We start from the raw sequence: 17,416 nt of genomic DNA on the forward strand, positions 1-17,416 counted from the left end.
ATTGTGTTTCCTGAAATTCGCCCTTCTGGACCACTGTGCAGGACGTGCTGCTGGAGAATATCAAATAGAATTCGTAGGACTTTTTAGAACCCACATGATTTTTTTTTTTTTTCATTTTCCGGATGTTTACATCTTCTAAATTTGCATTAAATTTGATACGAGCCGCGGTCAGCATGAATCCAGAAGCATCGGGATAGGTCTAGTGCCAATCAGAGGCAGACAATTGGGACAAGTGATTCTGACACAGACGTTCGTACTGTATAGTGATGATATTATCGATTCCCCAGACGGATTCCGTCAGGAATTCCGAAGACAAACTCCAACATGGATACCTTTGGAACTCGTCACAATCCTCTTCGGAATTCGTCAGCGTACTCTTCGAAATTGATCAGAATCCTCGGTGGAATTGGTCAGAAGTCACATCAGAATTCATAACAATCCTCTTCTGAATTCATCAGAATTCTCATCGGATCTAGTCAGAATCCTTTTCACAATTCATGAGAATCCTCTTTGGAACCCGTCACAATCCTCTTCGGAATTGGTCACAATTCTCTTCGGAACTCGTCAGAATTCTCTTCGAAACTCGTCACAATTCTCTTCGGAACTCGTCAGAATTCTCTTCGGAACTCGTCAGAATTCTCTTCGTAACTCTTCAGAATCCTCTTTGAAACTCGTCACAATCCTCTTCCGAATTCGTCACAATCCTCATCGCAACTCGTCACAAGCTTATTCGGAATTCGTTACAATCCTCTTCGGAATTGGTCAGAATCCTCTTCGAAATTGGTCAGAATCCTCGTCGGAATTGGACAGAATTTTCATCAGATTTCGTCACAATCCTCTTTGGATTTCATCAGAATTCTCATCGGATCTCATGAAAAACCTTTTCAGAACCCTCGTCGGAATTGGACAGAATTCTCATCACAATTCGTCACCATCCTCTTCGGAATTGGTCACAATCCTCTTCGGAACTCGTCAGTATCCTCTTTGGAACCTGTCACAATCCTCTTAGGAATTAGTCACAATCCTTATTGCAACTAATCACAATTCTCTTCGGAACTCTTCACAATCCTCTTCGGAATTTGTCAAAATCCGCTTCGGAATTTGTTAAAATCCGCTTCGGAACTCGTCAGAATCATTTTTGGAACTCGTCTAAATTCCTTTTTGGAACTCGTCACAATCCTCTTTGGAATTCGTCATAATCCTCTTTCGGAACTCGTCACAATACCTTTCGGAACTCGTCAGAATACTCATCAAAACTCGTCAGAATGCTCTTCGGAATTCACCAAAATCCTCTTTGGAACACGTCCGAATCCTTTTTAGAATATGTCACAATCCTCTTCGGAATTCGTCACAATCTTATTCGAAACTCGTCACAATCTTCTTCAAAATTCACCACATTCCTCTTCGGAATCTGCCAGAATCCTCATAGTAACTTGTCCGAATCCTTTTGGGAACTCGTCAAACGCCACTTCGGAAAAAGACACAATCCTCTTAGGAACTCTCAAGAATCTTCTTCAGAATTCGCCTCAATCTTCTTCGGAATTCGTCACAATCTTCTTCAAAATTCGTCAAAATCCTCATTGGATCTCATCAGAATCTTTTGCAGAACTCGCCACAAGCCTCTTCGAAAATCTCACAATCCTCTTAGGAACTCTTCAGAATCCTCGTTGGAATTCGTTACAATCCTCTTCGGAATTTATCAGAATCCTCGTCGAAACTCTTTAGCGCCCTCTTCGGAACTCGTCACAATCCCTTCGAAACTCGTCACAATCCTCTTCGGAATTCATCAGAATCCTCATTGGAACTCGTCACAATCCTCTTCGGAATTCATCAGAATCCTCATTGGAACTCGTCAGAATCCTCTTCGGAATTCATCAGAGTCCTCATTGGAACTCGTCAGAATGCTCTTTGGAATTCACAACAATCCTTTTTGGAACTTTCCGAATCCTCTTTGGAATTTGTCACAATCCTTTTGGCATTTCTTCACAATCTTCTTCAAAATTCGCCACAATCCTCTTCGGAATTCGTCAGAATCCTCATCGGAATTTGGCAGAATCCTTTTGGGAACTCGTCACACACCTCTTCGGAATAAGACACAATTCTCTTAGGAACTCTTCAGAATCTTCTTCGGAATTCGCCACAATCCTCTTCGGGATTGGTCACAATATTCTTCAAAATTCGTCAGAATCCTCATTGGATCTCGTTAGAATCCTTTGCAGAACTCGTCACAAGCCTCTTCGGAATTCTCACAATCCTCTTAGGAACTCTTGAATCCTCGTTGGAATTCTTTACAATCCTCTTCGGAATTCATCAGAATCCTCGTCCAAACTCTTGAGCACCCTCTTCGAAACTCTTCACATTCCCTTAGAAACACGTCACAATCCTCTTTGGAATTCGTCACAATCCTCTTCGGAATTCATCAGAATCCTCATTGGAACTCGTCAGAATTCTCTTTGGAATTCGTCACAATTCTTTTCGGAATTCGTCACAATCCTCATCGCAACTCATCACAAGCTACTTCGGAATTCGTTACAATCCTCTTTGGAACTCTTCAGAATCCTCATTGAAACTCGTAACAGTCCTATTCGAAATTCGCCACAATCCTCCTCTTCAGAGCTCGTCAGAATCATCATTGAAACTCGTTACAATCCTCTTCGGAATTGGTCAGAATCCTCTTCGGAATTGGTAAGAATCCTCTTCGTAATTGGTCAGCATCCTCGTCGGAATTGGTCAGAATTCGTCACAATCCTCTTCGGAATTCATCAGAATTCTCATCGGATCTAGTCAGAATCCTTTTCAGAATTATCAGAATTCTCTTTGGAATTCGTCACCATCCTCTTCGGAATTGGCCGCAATCCTCTTCAGAACTCGTCATAATCCTCTTTGGAACTCGTCAGAATCCTCTTTGGAACTCGTCACAATCCTCTTCGGAATTAGTCACAATCCTCATTGCAACTCGTCACAATTCTCTTCGGAACTCTTCACAATCCTCTTCGGAGTTTGTCAAAATCCGCTTCGGAATTTGTCAAAATCCGCTTCGTAACTCGTCAGAATCCTTTTTGGAACTCGTCTAAATTTTTTTTTTGAGCTCTTCACAATCCTCTTTGGAATTCGTCACAATCCTCTTCGAAACTGGTCACCATACCTTTTGGAGCTCGTCAGAATACTCTTCAAAACTCGTCAGAACGCTCTTCGGAATTCACCAAAATCCTCTTTGGAACACGTCCGAATCCTTTTTAGAATATGTCACAATCCTCTTCGGAATTCGTCACAATCTTCTTCGAAACTCGTCACAATCTTCTTCAAAATTCACCACAATCCTCTTCGGAATCTGCCAGAATCCTCATAGTAACTTGTCAGAATCCTTTTGGGAACTCGTCAAACGCCACTTCGGAAAAAGACACAATCTTCTTAGGAACTCTTAAAAATCTTCTTCAGAATTCACCACAATCTTCTTCGGAATTCGTCACAATCTTCTTCAAAATTCGTCAAAATCCTCATTGGATCTCGTCAGAATCTTTTGCAGAACTCGCTACAAACCTTTTCGAAAATCTCACAATCCTCTTAGGAACTCTTCAGAATCCTCGTTGGAATTCATTACAATCCTCTTCGGAATTTATCAGAATCCTCGTCGAAACTCTTTAGCGCCCTCTTCGGAACTCGTCACAATCTCTTCGAAACTCGTCACAATTCTCTTTGGCATTCGTCACAATCCTCTTCGGAATTCATCAGAATCCTCTTTGGAACTCGTCAGAATCCTCTTCGGAATTCATCAGAATCCTCATTGGAACTCGTCAGAATGCTCTTCGGAATTCACAACAATCCTTTTTGGAACTTTCCGAATCCTCTTTGGAATTTGTCACAATCCTCTTGGCATTTCTTCACAATCTTCTTCAAAATTCGCCACAATCCTCTTCGGGATTCGTCAGAATCCTCATCGGAACTTGGCAGAATCCTTTTGGGAACTCGTCACACACCTCTTCGGAATAAGACACAATTCTCTTAGGAACTCTTCAGAATCTTCTTCGGAATTCGCCACAATCCTCTTCGGGATTGGTCACAATATTCTTCAAAATTCGCCAGAATCCTCATTGAATCTCGTTAGAATCCTTTGCAGAACTCGTCACAAGCCTCTTCGGAATTCTCACAATCCTCTTAGGAACTCTTCAGAATCCTCGTTGGAATTCGTCACCATCCTCTTCGGAATTCATCAGAATCCTCGTCGAAACTCTTTAGCACCCTCTTCGGAACTCGTCACAATCCCTTCGAAACTCGTCAAAATCCGCTTTGGAATTCGTCACAATCCTCTTCGGGATTCATCAGAATCCTCATTGGAACTCGTCAGAATCCTCTTTGGAACTCGTCACAATCCTCTTCGGAATTCGTCACAATCCTCATCGCAACTCATCACAAGCTACTTCGGAATTCGTTTCAATCCTCATTGAAACTCGTAACAGTCCTATTCGAAATTCGCCACAATCCTCCTCTTCAGAGCTCGTCAGAATCATCATTGAAACTCGTTACAATCTTCTTCGGAATTGGTCAGAATCCTCTTCGGAATTGGTAAGAATCCTCTTCGTAATTGGTCAGCATTCTCGTCGGAATTGGTCAGAATTCTCATCAGAATTCGTCATAATCCTCTTCGGAATTCATCAGAATTCTCATCGAATCTAGTCAGAATCCTTTTCAGAATTAATCAGAATCCTCTTTGGAATTCGTCACCATCCTCTTCGGAATTGGCCGCAATCCTCTTCGGAACTCGTCATAAACTTCGTCGGAACTCGTCAGTATCCTCTTTGGAACTCGTCACAATCCTCTTCGGAATTAGTCACAATCCTCATTGCAACTCGTCACAATTCTCTTCGGAACTCTTCACAATCCTCTTCGGAGTTTGTCAAAATCCGCTTCGGAATTTGTCAAAATCCTGATTGGATCTAGTCAGAATCCTTTGCAGAACTCGTCACAAGCCTCTTCGGAATTCTCACAATCCTCTTAGGAACTCTTGAGAATCCTCGTTGGAATTCTTTACAATCCTCTTCGGAATTCATCAGAATCCTCGTCCAAACTCTTGAGCACCCTCTTCGAAACTCGTCACAATCCCTTATACCCTGGACAGACTATGGCTTATATCATGTAATATAGGCTGTCTTGCAATGAGCACTCATACATATGATTTCCAGTGAAAACTAAATGTATGAGTGCTCATTGCAAGACAGCCTATATTACATGATATAAGCCATAGTCTGTCCGGGGTATTAGAAACTCGTCACAATCCTCTTTGGAATTCGTCACAATCCTCTTCGGAATTCATCAGAATCCTCATTGGAACTCGTCAGAATCCTCCTCGGAATTCGTCACAATCCTCATCGCAACTCATCACAAGCTACTTCGGAATTCGTTACAATCCTCTTTGGAACTCTTCAGAATCCTCATTGAAACTCGTAACAGTCCTATGCGAAATTCGCCACAATCCTCCTCTTCAGAGCTCGTCAGAATCATCATTGAAACTCGTTACAATCCTCTTCGGAATTGGTCAGAATCCTCTTCGGAATTGGTAAGAATCCTCTTCGTAATTGGTCAGCATCCTCGTCGGAATTGGTCAGAATTCGTCACAATCCTCTTCGGAATTCATCAGAATTCTCATCGGATCTAGTCAGAATCCTTTTCAGAATTAATCAGAATTCTCTTTGGAATTCGTTACCATCCTCTTCGGAATTGGCCGCAATCCTCTTCAGAACTCGTCATAATCCTCTTTGGAACTCGTCACAATCCTCTTCGGAATTAGTCACAATCCTCTTTGGAACCTGTCACAATCCTCTTCGGAATTAGTCACAATCCTCATTGCAACTCGTCACAATTCTCTTCGGAACTCTTCACAATCCTCTTCGGAGTTTGTCAAAATCCGCTTCGGAATTTGTCAAAATCCGCTTCGTAACTCGTCAGAATCCCTTTTGGAACTCGTCTAAATTCTTTTTTGGAGCTCTTCACAATCCTCTTTGGAATTCGTCACAATCCTATTCGAAACTGGTCACCATACCTTTCGGAACTCATCAGAATACTCTTCAAAACTCGTCAGAACGCTCTTCGGAATTCACCACAATCCTCTTCAGAATTCGTCAGAATCCTCATCGGATCTTGTCAGAATCATTTCGGAAACTCGACACACGCCTCTTCGGAATAAGACACAATCCTCTTAGGAACTAATCTTTGGAATTAATCAGAATCCTCATCGGAACATCGGAATTAATCAGAATCCTCATCAGAATTATTTTTGGAACTCGTCACAATGCTCTTCATATTTCGCCACAATCCCTTTCGAAGCGCGCCACAATCTTCGTTGGAAATCACCAGAATCCGGAATATTGCGTACTCTAGTTCTGTGTGCGCAATCCAGCTCTAAATTTACTGTGACAGCACTTGTAGATTGTCCGCCAGATGCCGAAATGTCCACGGATCCATATAAAAGTCGTAGTGGCCATTGGACCGTGATTTGGACTGAATCTTTCGGATCCATGGGTCCGAGATGTGTTGGATGTAGTGATGCCACATATACAGATTTATATGTTATGATCCATTTTTTTAATGTGCGATACTGAAGTCTGTAAATACAGATACAGGTTTATAAAAAAAGTATACAGATTCACACAGATTTATACAGATTTTTGTAAAAAAATATACAGATTTTACAGATTTTTGAGCTTTTACAGATGAAACTGATACATATAAAGGAATTCGCCTTGATAGCACCGACAAACCGACATGAATGATCATACAAATTGCAAAAAAAATTCTTATCAATCAAAGCACAAAACTGACATCTGCCGCCGTGTTCGCGGAAAATATTTATCCTAGACACGAACACGCGTACAAAATTTATTCGTAGCTTCGTGCCTAATCTATTTCGGACAAATTATTTTTATCTAGATAAAATATGTCTATGGTTTTGACAGATGGGATCGCTGCACATTTGAATCGGCTGTTATGGATTCTCGATCAAGAGTTAGGTTTAAGTTTCATGTCGGTTTGTCGGTGTGGGTAGTCTGGTCAATGCATGGCTACTTGCGATCCGATCTGTCAAAACCATAGAAATGTTTTATCTAGATAAAAATAGTTTGCCCCGAATAGATCAGACACGAACCAACTCATACATTTTGCACGCGTGATCAAAAAGTTTCAAGCGCGAGCTAGAAAAAGTTTCAATATTGAAATCGATACAGCATACACCATTTTCAAACAAACACCCATTGAATGAAAGCCGAATTTGTGCCAAAAACCCCACCACGCCATCAATTGTGTATTTTATTAATGATCAAATCCTCGCAGCTCTCAACCTCATTTTTTTTCGACTCGAAAGGACAAATCCTCCTACCCAACCACAGAAAGAGCTAATGATGTAAAAGTGATCCCAAATACACATTCCGGTTCCATATCGGAAGCCACACTCACCTTCTTCCGTGGAACCCACCGGCCGAGTACTTTGCGACATCAAGAACAACCCTCCCGGCAAAAAATAGAATCCAAAGAGAAGGCAGGAGCGGAGGTAGAACAAAGTAGCAACCCCTTCCTCACCGGTCTTGCTCGTTGTGATAATTGTTTCTCGGTTTTTCCTTAGCCGTTTGTGTTCGCTCGACAAAGCTGATTTCCATCCCAAAGTGGGTGGGTTGCTGGGTTGAACTGTGGGGGGGGGGGGAGGTTGATGTGTATACATAAGTCGTCTAATTTTACACTTGAGGATAATTTAACATGACGACGATGGAGTTGGCTGCCCATATCGGATAGGCTAACGAGTCGAGTTCTTTTCGAGTAATTGACGTAACAGAGCAGTAGTACCTAGTAGGCTGAGGAGGGTGTTTGAATAAAGTGCTCTAAATTAAGGGACGTGTTTATGATTTTTTCAATTTCTCTGTTTGCGTTGAGTTTGCCCGCAGTCTGTCAGCAGGCTTTGGAATTACGGAAAACGAGTCCTCCATCCAGGCAGCCTACTAGATGGATGGACGGAGGAGAGAAATAGCTGCCGGAGAGGCTGAGTCGCGTCGTCGCCGTTGTTGGGTGGTTGGTTGGTTGGTTGGTTGGTTGACTCGGGATTTTGCCGGAGCTATAAGCTTGGTTGGTGGTGGCGTTGTAGGAATGCATAATTAATGGGAGTACGTGTTTTTGATCTTTTTATCTGATTTTTTACTGCTAAGTGAGTGGAGTGTGATAAATTGGGATTAATGTGTTTTTATTTAGCAGTTGTTTTGCGCATTTAAAATAGTCCTCCCTTGCTTTGCTCGGGCTGATACCAAAGCGGAATGGAAGGGGGAGAGGGCTCAAAGATGGTGAGTGATTTATGTAATATTAACAAGTTCATAAAAGCGTAATCGGAGCTTACGCTCATTTTTTTCGGCGCTAAGGATGGAATGTGTTTTATCGGAGTGAAGTTCGCTATCTTGACGGTTATGAATCGTTGGTGAATATTTATTTACGAGAAAATATTGTAAATTGACTTCGGAGAGTCAAAAGAAACGACCAGTTTTTTTTTTCAGAACAGAGAAATACACTCGAAAACTGCTAATAAACCAACACATCACGTGAAATATGTATTACACTCCGAATAAGCGAACAACTTCCACCAAAAAGGGTAATTTAATTTTCATTCAAATTATAACTACACAACGAACTACCAACGAAATGGAGCAGAAAGCCGTCCAATGCACCGAAGGAGGTCGAGCTGTTATTCAAAAATTAGGCAGCCAAATAGCAGATAATGTTGCAATTTAGTTGCGTTTAAGAAAACATTTCCATGTCCAAACGAAAAACAGAAAACAGCCACTGCTCAAAATGCAAACAGAAATTAATGCAAATCTGCTCCAACGATTCCCGGACTACTTGACTTGTGACTTTGGCTCGTCAATCAGCAACCGAGCCCCATCAATCGCACGACGCGCCCCGTGTCTCTCCCCCAGCCTGGTCACAGTCATAAATCAGAGGGATAGTATGCGGGCAGCCCGGAGGGGGGTTCACCCCCACCCAGTTCATTAGCGATGGCCCACGCGGGGAAACAAATTGTGATCGCAGTAGCCAGTAGGTATGGTAGGTGTAGTGGAAACTAGAAAACGGCGACAACAGAGCAGGCCACGGAATTTGTCACGGTCGGTAAAAGCTAATTAGCAGAGCGGTATCACTGTCGAATGTCACGACATGGCTCGGAATTAAATGTCCGATGTGAAATTACATTCAGCAATATCAGTAAATATGTACCATAATGTAGTTGCAATTTGACATTATTCAAACTACCTTACAGATTTTACTGTTGCTGACCTTTGACCTGCTGTACAATGTTGCGCCAACTAACTCGATTCTTGACTGTTTGTCTCCAAACTTTCGAACTACCTTCTAAACTATTATTTTGGGTTAACGATTCATTACTTTCCATTTTCCTCTGTTCGGGACCTAACACTACTGCGACCAGCAAATTGATCTATTGTAGTATATCCCGTGTCCTTAGTTTCGTGCATGTCGTATTACTCCATCACTATTGAGAAATGATGAAGTATTCGATTTTTTTACAGTTGCAATTCTTGCATTTATAGTAAGGATCCGAATCTAATTGAAAGGTTCCGCTATTTATACCCTTTGGAGTGTTGAAACACCCTCCCTTTGTCAGTAAACATTGGATTCCTTAGCAACAAAATTAAGCAAATACACCGATAATGACCATGCATCAGAACTCTAGTCTTAACCACTTCAAACTAGGGAACAACGAATAGAAGATTAGGAATCACATAGATGAAGACTAATTAACTCATTTTTCCTTGTTTCAAGATAATCCTTGGTGGACAAAGCCGAGTCTTGTCACTATCAACAAGGCATAAAAGGACCAAAGATTAAGATGTGTTCCTTTGAATACTGAAAATTCCTGTTCCCCTACTTTGAAGTAGTCAGGACTAGGATTCGGTGGTAGATCTTACATCCCGTAACGTACAACGAAAAGGTGATCTACCTACGTTACGGGGCATTCTTTTCCATTAGCCCTTACGGCTGAAAGTCTCTTAAATATAGAAATCTAATCTAATCCACTAATCCTCAGCCAATTGGCCATCAAAACTGAGCTTTTTGTGGCCATCTTGAAAAACGGATTGATGAAAAAATGTCGCGGTAAGCTATGCGATTTAAGTTTTAAAATGCTTCCATTTCTCAATTACGCTTTTCCACAGCCGCAGACAGTATTTTAGTAAAGTCAAGCGCACACTTTTTGCTGTAGATTTGAAAACATACTTCAAATCTCCGCGTACATCGTACGGGTTAGGTAAAGAGTGTGCATTTGACTTGCACTGTCGCATTAATGTTTCCTTTCCTTTGTTTAACGTCGGTCTCTGTTCCGCAATCTAGTGCCAAGCACCGACGGACATTGATGGCAATCGAATGTGCAGGAAGGCAGCTTCCACACCTGCGTAGGATATCGCACCCATTCAACATACATGGGCCGGGACCAACATACATGGGCTACAAAATGGAGAGTTGACAACTTGGAAGGAGCGTTATACCTAGCCCTGGTCCTCACAAGTTCCTACTTCACGACGGCTGTTCGCATCGGGACGTCAAAATCGTCATCGGCGAAATGAACGTTCAGGTAGGACGTGAGGCAATGTATAGACCGGCAATCGGGCCAAACAGCCTGCATGCCGTATCGAACGACAACGGCCAACGATGCGTGAACTTTGCAGCCTCTCGAGAAATGGTAGTTCGAAGTACCTTTTTCCCCCGCAAGGATATCCACAAAGCCACCTCCATCACCTGACCAATACACAGAAAACCAATTCGATCACGTTCTAATCGACGGGAAATTCTTGTCCGACATTATCAACGTCCGCACGTACCGCAGTGCGAACATAGATTCGGACGACTACCTAGTTGCAGTATGCATGCGCTCAAAACTCTCGCCGGTGCATAACACCCGTCGAAATCGAACGCCGTGACCCAACATTGAGCAACTACGGGACGCCGGAGTTGCTCAGGACGACGCGCAGCAGCTGGAAGTTGCACTACCCACGGAAGAGCAGCTTGGCGCAGCTTCTCTTGAAGATGTCTGGAGGGATATCCGTTCCGCCATAGGTAGTACTGCTGCAGCGGCACTAGGTACTGCAATCCCGGACCGAAGAAATGACTGATTTGACGGCGAATGCAAACTGTTAGTAGATGAGAAGAATGAAGCACGGGCGAGATTGAATGTGGAGCGATACAGACAAGCACGAAACAGACAAAATTCGGTTTTCCGAAGGAAGAAGCGTCAGCAGGAAGACCGAGATCGCGAGGCGATGGAAAATCTGTACCGCGTAAACGACACACGGAAGTTCTACGAGAAGCTAGATAGTTCGCGCAAAGGCTATGTGCCGCAAGCCGATATGTGCTAGGACTTGGACGGTAACCTTCTCACGAACGAGTGTGAGGTGATTGAGAGGTGGAAGCAGTACTATGACGAGCACCTCAACGGTGTAGCAGCAGAAAACGAAGGTGGCACGGCAACAGACCTTAGAGCACGCGCAGAAGACGACAGGCTACCGGCCCCCGATCTTCAAGAAGTTGAGGAGGAGATCGGTCGGCTGAAGAACAACAAAGCAACTGGTGTAGATCAACTACCAATTGAGCTATTAAAATACAGTGGTGAAGCACTGGCTAGAGCGCTGCACTGGGTAATTGCCAATATTTGGGAGGAGGAGATATTACCGGATGCAAGGTGTCGTATGCCCAATCTACAAAAAAGGCAACAAGTTGGATTGCTGCAACTACCGCGCGATCACACTGCTGAGCGCCGCATACAAGGTACTCTCCCAAATTCTATGTCGCCGCCTGTCACCATTTGCAAGAGAGTTCGTGGGGCAATACCGGGCGGGATTCATGGGTGCCCGGGCTACCACGGACCAAATTTTCGTGATTCGGCAGGTTCTGCAGAAATGCCGCGAATACAACGTGCCCACACATCATTTGTTCATCGATTTCAAATCCGCATACGACACAATCGATCGAGATCAGCTATGGCAGATTATGCACGAGTACGGACTTCCGGATAAACTGACGCGATTGGTCAAGGCGACGATGGATCGAGTGATGTGCGTTGTTCGAGTATCGAGGACACTCTCGAGTCCCTTTGAATCTCGAAGGGGGTTACGGCAGGGTGATGGACTTTTGTGTCTGCTGTTCAACATCGCGTTAGAAGGTGTGATCAGAAGAGCTGGGATAGACACGAGTGGCACGATATTCAGGAAGTCCATCCAGCTCCTTGGCTTCGCCGATGAAATTGACATTATGGCACGGGACTTTGAGACGATGGCGGAAACGTACATCAGACTGAAGGCTGAAGCTAGGTGGATTGGACTTGCCATCAACGCATCGAAGACGAAATACATGAGAGGAAGAGGTTTTAGGGAAGACAATGTTAGCCTCCCACCCCGAGTTCAAATTGACGGTGACGAAATCGAGGTGGTCGATGAGTTCGTGTATTTGGGCTCACTGGTGACCGCCGAAAATGATACCAGCAGAGAAATTCAAAGACGCATTATGGCAGGGAATCATGCCTACTTTGGATTCCGGAGGACGCTCCGGTCGAATAAAATTCGCCGCCGCACGAAGTTGACTGTCTACAAGACGCTGATTAGGCCGGTGGTCCTCTACGGCCACGAGACCTGGACTATGCTCGTGGAGGACCAACGCGCTCTTGGTGTTTTCGAACGGAAGGTGTTGCGTACCATCTACGGTGGAGTGCAGATGGATGATGGAACGTGGAGGAGGCGAATGAACCACGAATTGCACCAGCTGCTGGGAGAACCATCCATCGTCCACATTGCAAAAATTGGGCGACTACGGTGGGCTGCGCACGTCGTAAGAATGCCGCACGACGACCCAGTGAAAATGGTTCTAGAAAGTGACCCAACAGGAACAAGAAGAAGAGGCGTGCAGTGGGCAATGTGGATCGACCAAGTAGAAGGCGACCTGCGGACCCTTCGCAGACTACCAGGCTGGCGAAGTGTGGCCATGGATCGAGTAGAGTGGAGACGACTTCTTCGGACAGCAGAGGACAACAAGGCCTTAGCCTGATTGGTAAGGTAAGGTAAGGGTCGGGACCAACGGCTTTACTTCCCTTCCAAAGGAACACGCGACTAGAGATTTTTATGCCTCAGAAAAATCCCACCGACCTCGGCTGGGATTGAACCCAGACCCATTGGGGCAAGAAAGCAGTCACGCTTACCACTACACCACCGGCGCCGGCCTGTCACATTAATGGCCCTTCGCTCATTTTCAACTTCTATTCAATTTTCATACTGCCGTACTCTAACGAAACTATCTACCTACCCTCTTCTAAGACCATTCTCTAGCTAATAAATTATCACACTAAAGCTGCATGTTAGATAGCATTTCCAACCAACTCTGAAATAAAATCAGATTTAATTTCAAAAACATTCAAGTCTCATTCCCTTTGAAACGATGATCGATGATATGGAACTACCACTCACTGTAACAAGACAACTGTCAGTAGACTGTGGACTATCCTCGCTGTTCAACTTGATCAAGTTTAATAACCTCTAATTGTAGCTCTTTACCGGCCGAATCAACTCACGACCAGCGCCGAAATCAGAACGGACAACTCCAGCGACCGAAAACAAACGCGTCTAATAGCGACCACGGCACACTTCGATTGAGTCTCATTCCCTTTAATTCGATATGCTCCATAGCCCGGTCAAAATCCAGGCTACTTCAACCACATTTCCCATGAAAAATTCCACCCGTAACTCAAAATTCTTTCCGAACTCGTAGTTCGCAAATATTTATTTAGAAAGAATTAACTGTAAAAAGGATTACCTTTATTTCCCTCTCACGTATTCTCCATATCTCTCTCTCTCTCTTTCTCTTTCTCTTTCTCTCTTATTCTCATATTTACTCACGCAGCATCTATTATTGCAAGGACGCTGATTGCGATAGTCAATATGTAGGCACGGCGAATGAGAACGACCCAAATTTGAGTTTAGTTCACTCATAATCGCCAAAAGTGCAGGAACTCAGCGATGGGTAAATTTGTCTCATGGTTTCCTGTGGAAAACCTAAAAAAATCTGCCGGAAAATAAGAAAATTTACGAAAACTTTATTCAGTCTCGGAGTAGTACCAATAGACTGAGTGAATCCAATCTTTACTTTTCTCAAATTCGGGATTTTTTTCCTGGAAAATCCTGGAAAAACCTGGGAAAACATTGGGCAAATTTACTCATCGCTGAGTTCCTGCACTTTTGGCGATTATGAGTTGATTAAACTCAAATTTTGGTTGTTCTCATTCGCCGTGAGCGTAAAGCCGATGACATACACTCCAAAAAATATGCACGTCCGATTTGCGTGAAAATATAGGAAGCTTTCGTCCATATATCTTTTCACGTAAAATTTACGTGAATGGCTTGTATCTAAACATATTTTCGTCTGGCTGTCAACGTGAGTAGTAAGGTAAATGTTACGTGATTTCAAATTTAATCTGAACGGATTTTCACGTAACGTTTACATGATCCTGAAATGACATTAACTGGAAAATTAATTAAACGTAACGTGCATTTCATGTTGATTGAACCGGATTTTCACGTAATGTTTACCCGATCTTGTAATAATATTTACTGGAAGTCGTTTGTTTTTTTCTGAATCATGGTAATTCTGTGCAGCATGCGATGTGATTTCCTGTTACCATTGAAGCGACAAAAGTCACCTTGTGTGACGTGAGACTCCGCCTGAGATGTATAATGTCTCACGTTACACAACGTGATTTTTGTTCCTTCACTGGCGGCAGAAAGTCACATCACTTTACGCCGTGCATAATAACTTTAAGTGTAATTAAACATGTATATATTTTATTGTTTTATAATATTACATAAATTTAATTAAAATATTTCCTTATTATAATACATGGCACACATTTCATTGAACCTTTTCCATCTCCTATTAGTTTAACAATAATCATTATAATTATTCTTAACTCGAAACATGTATACACCATCGATGCGATGTAAAGACACAGGCTGACTGTCAAAAATATCAATGGTAATTATATCCACCAAATTTATTCTATCAATGGCTTCGTATGCCAAAATGACCACATTATACTCACCTACATGCCACATCTGTACTATTAAGTATAAAGAATCGTGAAATAGCAATAATTCTAAAATCTCAAACAAATGCACCACACTGTTCTTGAACATTGTCATAAAGTTCCCTGTTCTGTAGATAGTTCCCTTGTTATAAGCAGAACTTGCAAGCATAACATTAAACTCCGTTTGTAGCTGTAATGGCTGAACAAGTTAGAGAAATAGTTTCGCAAACGAATATCAGCCATCTGGAATTTATCATTGGCATCATTTTCCAGGAATTTTTTGTTAATGACATTGTATGTCAATTGTAGCGATGCTTTTACGCAAAGTGTATAGCAAAGATTTTTACGTGATGGCACTATATGTGCATACTGTTTGAAGCCACGGTCTTCGCTTCATTTCGGAAACACATCATTTTATACACTGGACCTGATTCTTGTATAACAGTTGGATAATGGACCAAAGAATGATGCTTTGGTTTCAAATCATCGTTAAAAAGCTGAACGTACAATGTATGATGTGTTTCGTTAAGATGCCTTAAGTGAGTAATATCGTCGAGTGAAATTGAAGATTTCAAGCATAGGTCAACTAATCGTATCAATATAGTGCAAAATTTCCATACTAAATCATCAGCAGGAACATATTTTGCTGAGATAAACGTGAAATAATGTGTAAAAATAAGCATTTCACTTGATGTCATTTTGAGCGATACAGAGTTGGTTTTGTTTCTGCTTATAAAATATTGGGATGCATCTGGCATCCGCTTGGGTTCATCGTTTAAACAAATCTTGCTTATTTCCCTACGATTATCATTGAGTTGTTTCAGGGTAAAATATTTTTTCGTGTAGATGCAATAGTTCAATATTTTTGTCAATCCATATTTAAAGATCTCCGAGCTAAAACAATCCTGCATAGGATCAACACTTTTGTTTTCTATTACATGGAATGAAGGTAAATCATTGAATACTGAATTTCTGGCTATACCCGTCTCGCTTAATGAATTAGTTCTTATATCATCGTCGTAATCTTGTTTACGCCGCATGCAGTCAGCATGTTCTTGAATATCCTTTTTAAGGAGTTCCTTAGGCCTCCTACAAAATCTACAATAAAATGTGGCATTAAATCCGCTTGATAGTGATAACATACTATGTATACCTAAGTTATCTCCTGTTAACAAGCAAAGCACAAATCTAACGGTTCGATACTTTCCATCGATATTAAAATCAATACCATTGTCTTCAAGGTCTTTAAATGCACAAACCAATGGTGAAATTAACCTGTTAATGCCTTCTTCTTTTATATCTATTTTTTCAGCATTCCTGCTACAAATATATTTTTTAGTTTGGAAGAATATTCGTTTGGCAGTGTAGGAAAACTGTAGTATAGGCCACACACAGAATGTCTATTACAATGTGAGCTCTGAGAGTCGTTAACTTCGAACTCATCGGCGTACAGCCAAATGGGTACAATAACATCGTCATTATATTTTTCTCTTATTTTTTTCCAGGTGTTTCCATTGACATAGTTTTTAATGTATGCTCCTTTTTCCAATTCACATTTGATTTGATGTTTGATTGGCATCATTACTAGAAAATGTTTTCTCTCCTCTATTAAATCTGTTTCAAAATTCATCACTTGTGACTCAAGATTCTCTTCGTTATCTATACTAACTATCTGAGGCAAAACAAGTTTACCTGACTTTTTCAAACAATCAAATAGCTTATAATCAGTGTTGATAGGATCGAACAAACTTTTCATTTTAGTCATGTAGCTTTTAAAAATAAACTCATTCTGGGAATTCGGGTGAATGACACCAATACTCTCTAAATTAGTAGCTATTCCGCTTATTATTTGGCTGACCTCGTGCTGAATATCACGGACATCTTTTCACGTGGTGTTATTTTTCATGTGTAATCCTAACGTCAGCTGTACTGCTGAAGATTCTATATTTTCAAACCGGTTCACATACTGAGGAGATTCCACGCCATCTGTCTTGGATTTCTTAACGAGCTGTGGTACACTACCGGGTGAGCTATCGATGTACTCTGTTCTTTTTCTATTTTGAATTTGAAATGGTTCTTCTGATTTTGTATGTCGTTTGATATGTTTCCTGAATGCATGAAAGTTCGTGAATATTTGTTTGCAGGCTGCTACTGTACATGGATATCTATAAACTGCGGGCACTTGGTGGTGGTCTTTTAAATGATTTAAATATACGTCTGCCTCTCTAAATGACGAACTACAAGATGTGATCATACAACCAATCATTATGGGGCTTCTATTCTATTGACCGTAAGTAATTTCTCAGCTTGTTA

Source organism: Ochlerotatus camptorhynchus, unplaced genomic scaffold, assembly GCF_037179485.1.
Source record: "Ochlerotatus camptorhynchus isolate MF236.1 unplaced genomic scaffold, CSIRO-AGI_Acam_v1.1 ptg000276l, whole genome shotgun sequence".
NCBI classification, from domain to species: domain Eukaryota; kingdom Metazoa; phylum Arthropoda; class Insecta; order Diptera; family Culicidae; genus Ochlerotatus; species Ochlerotatus camptorhynchus.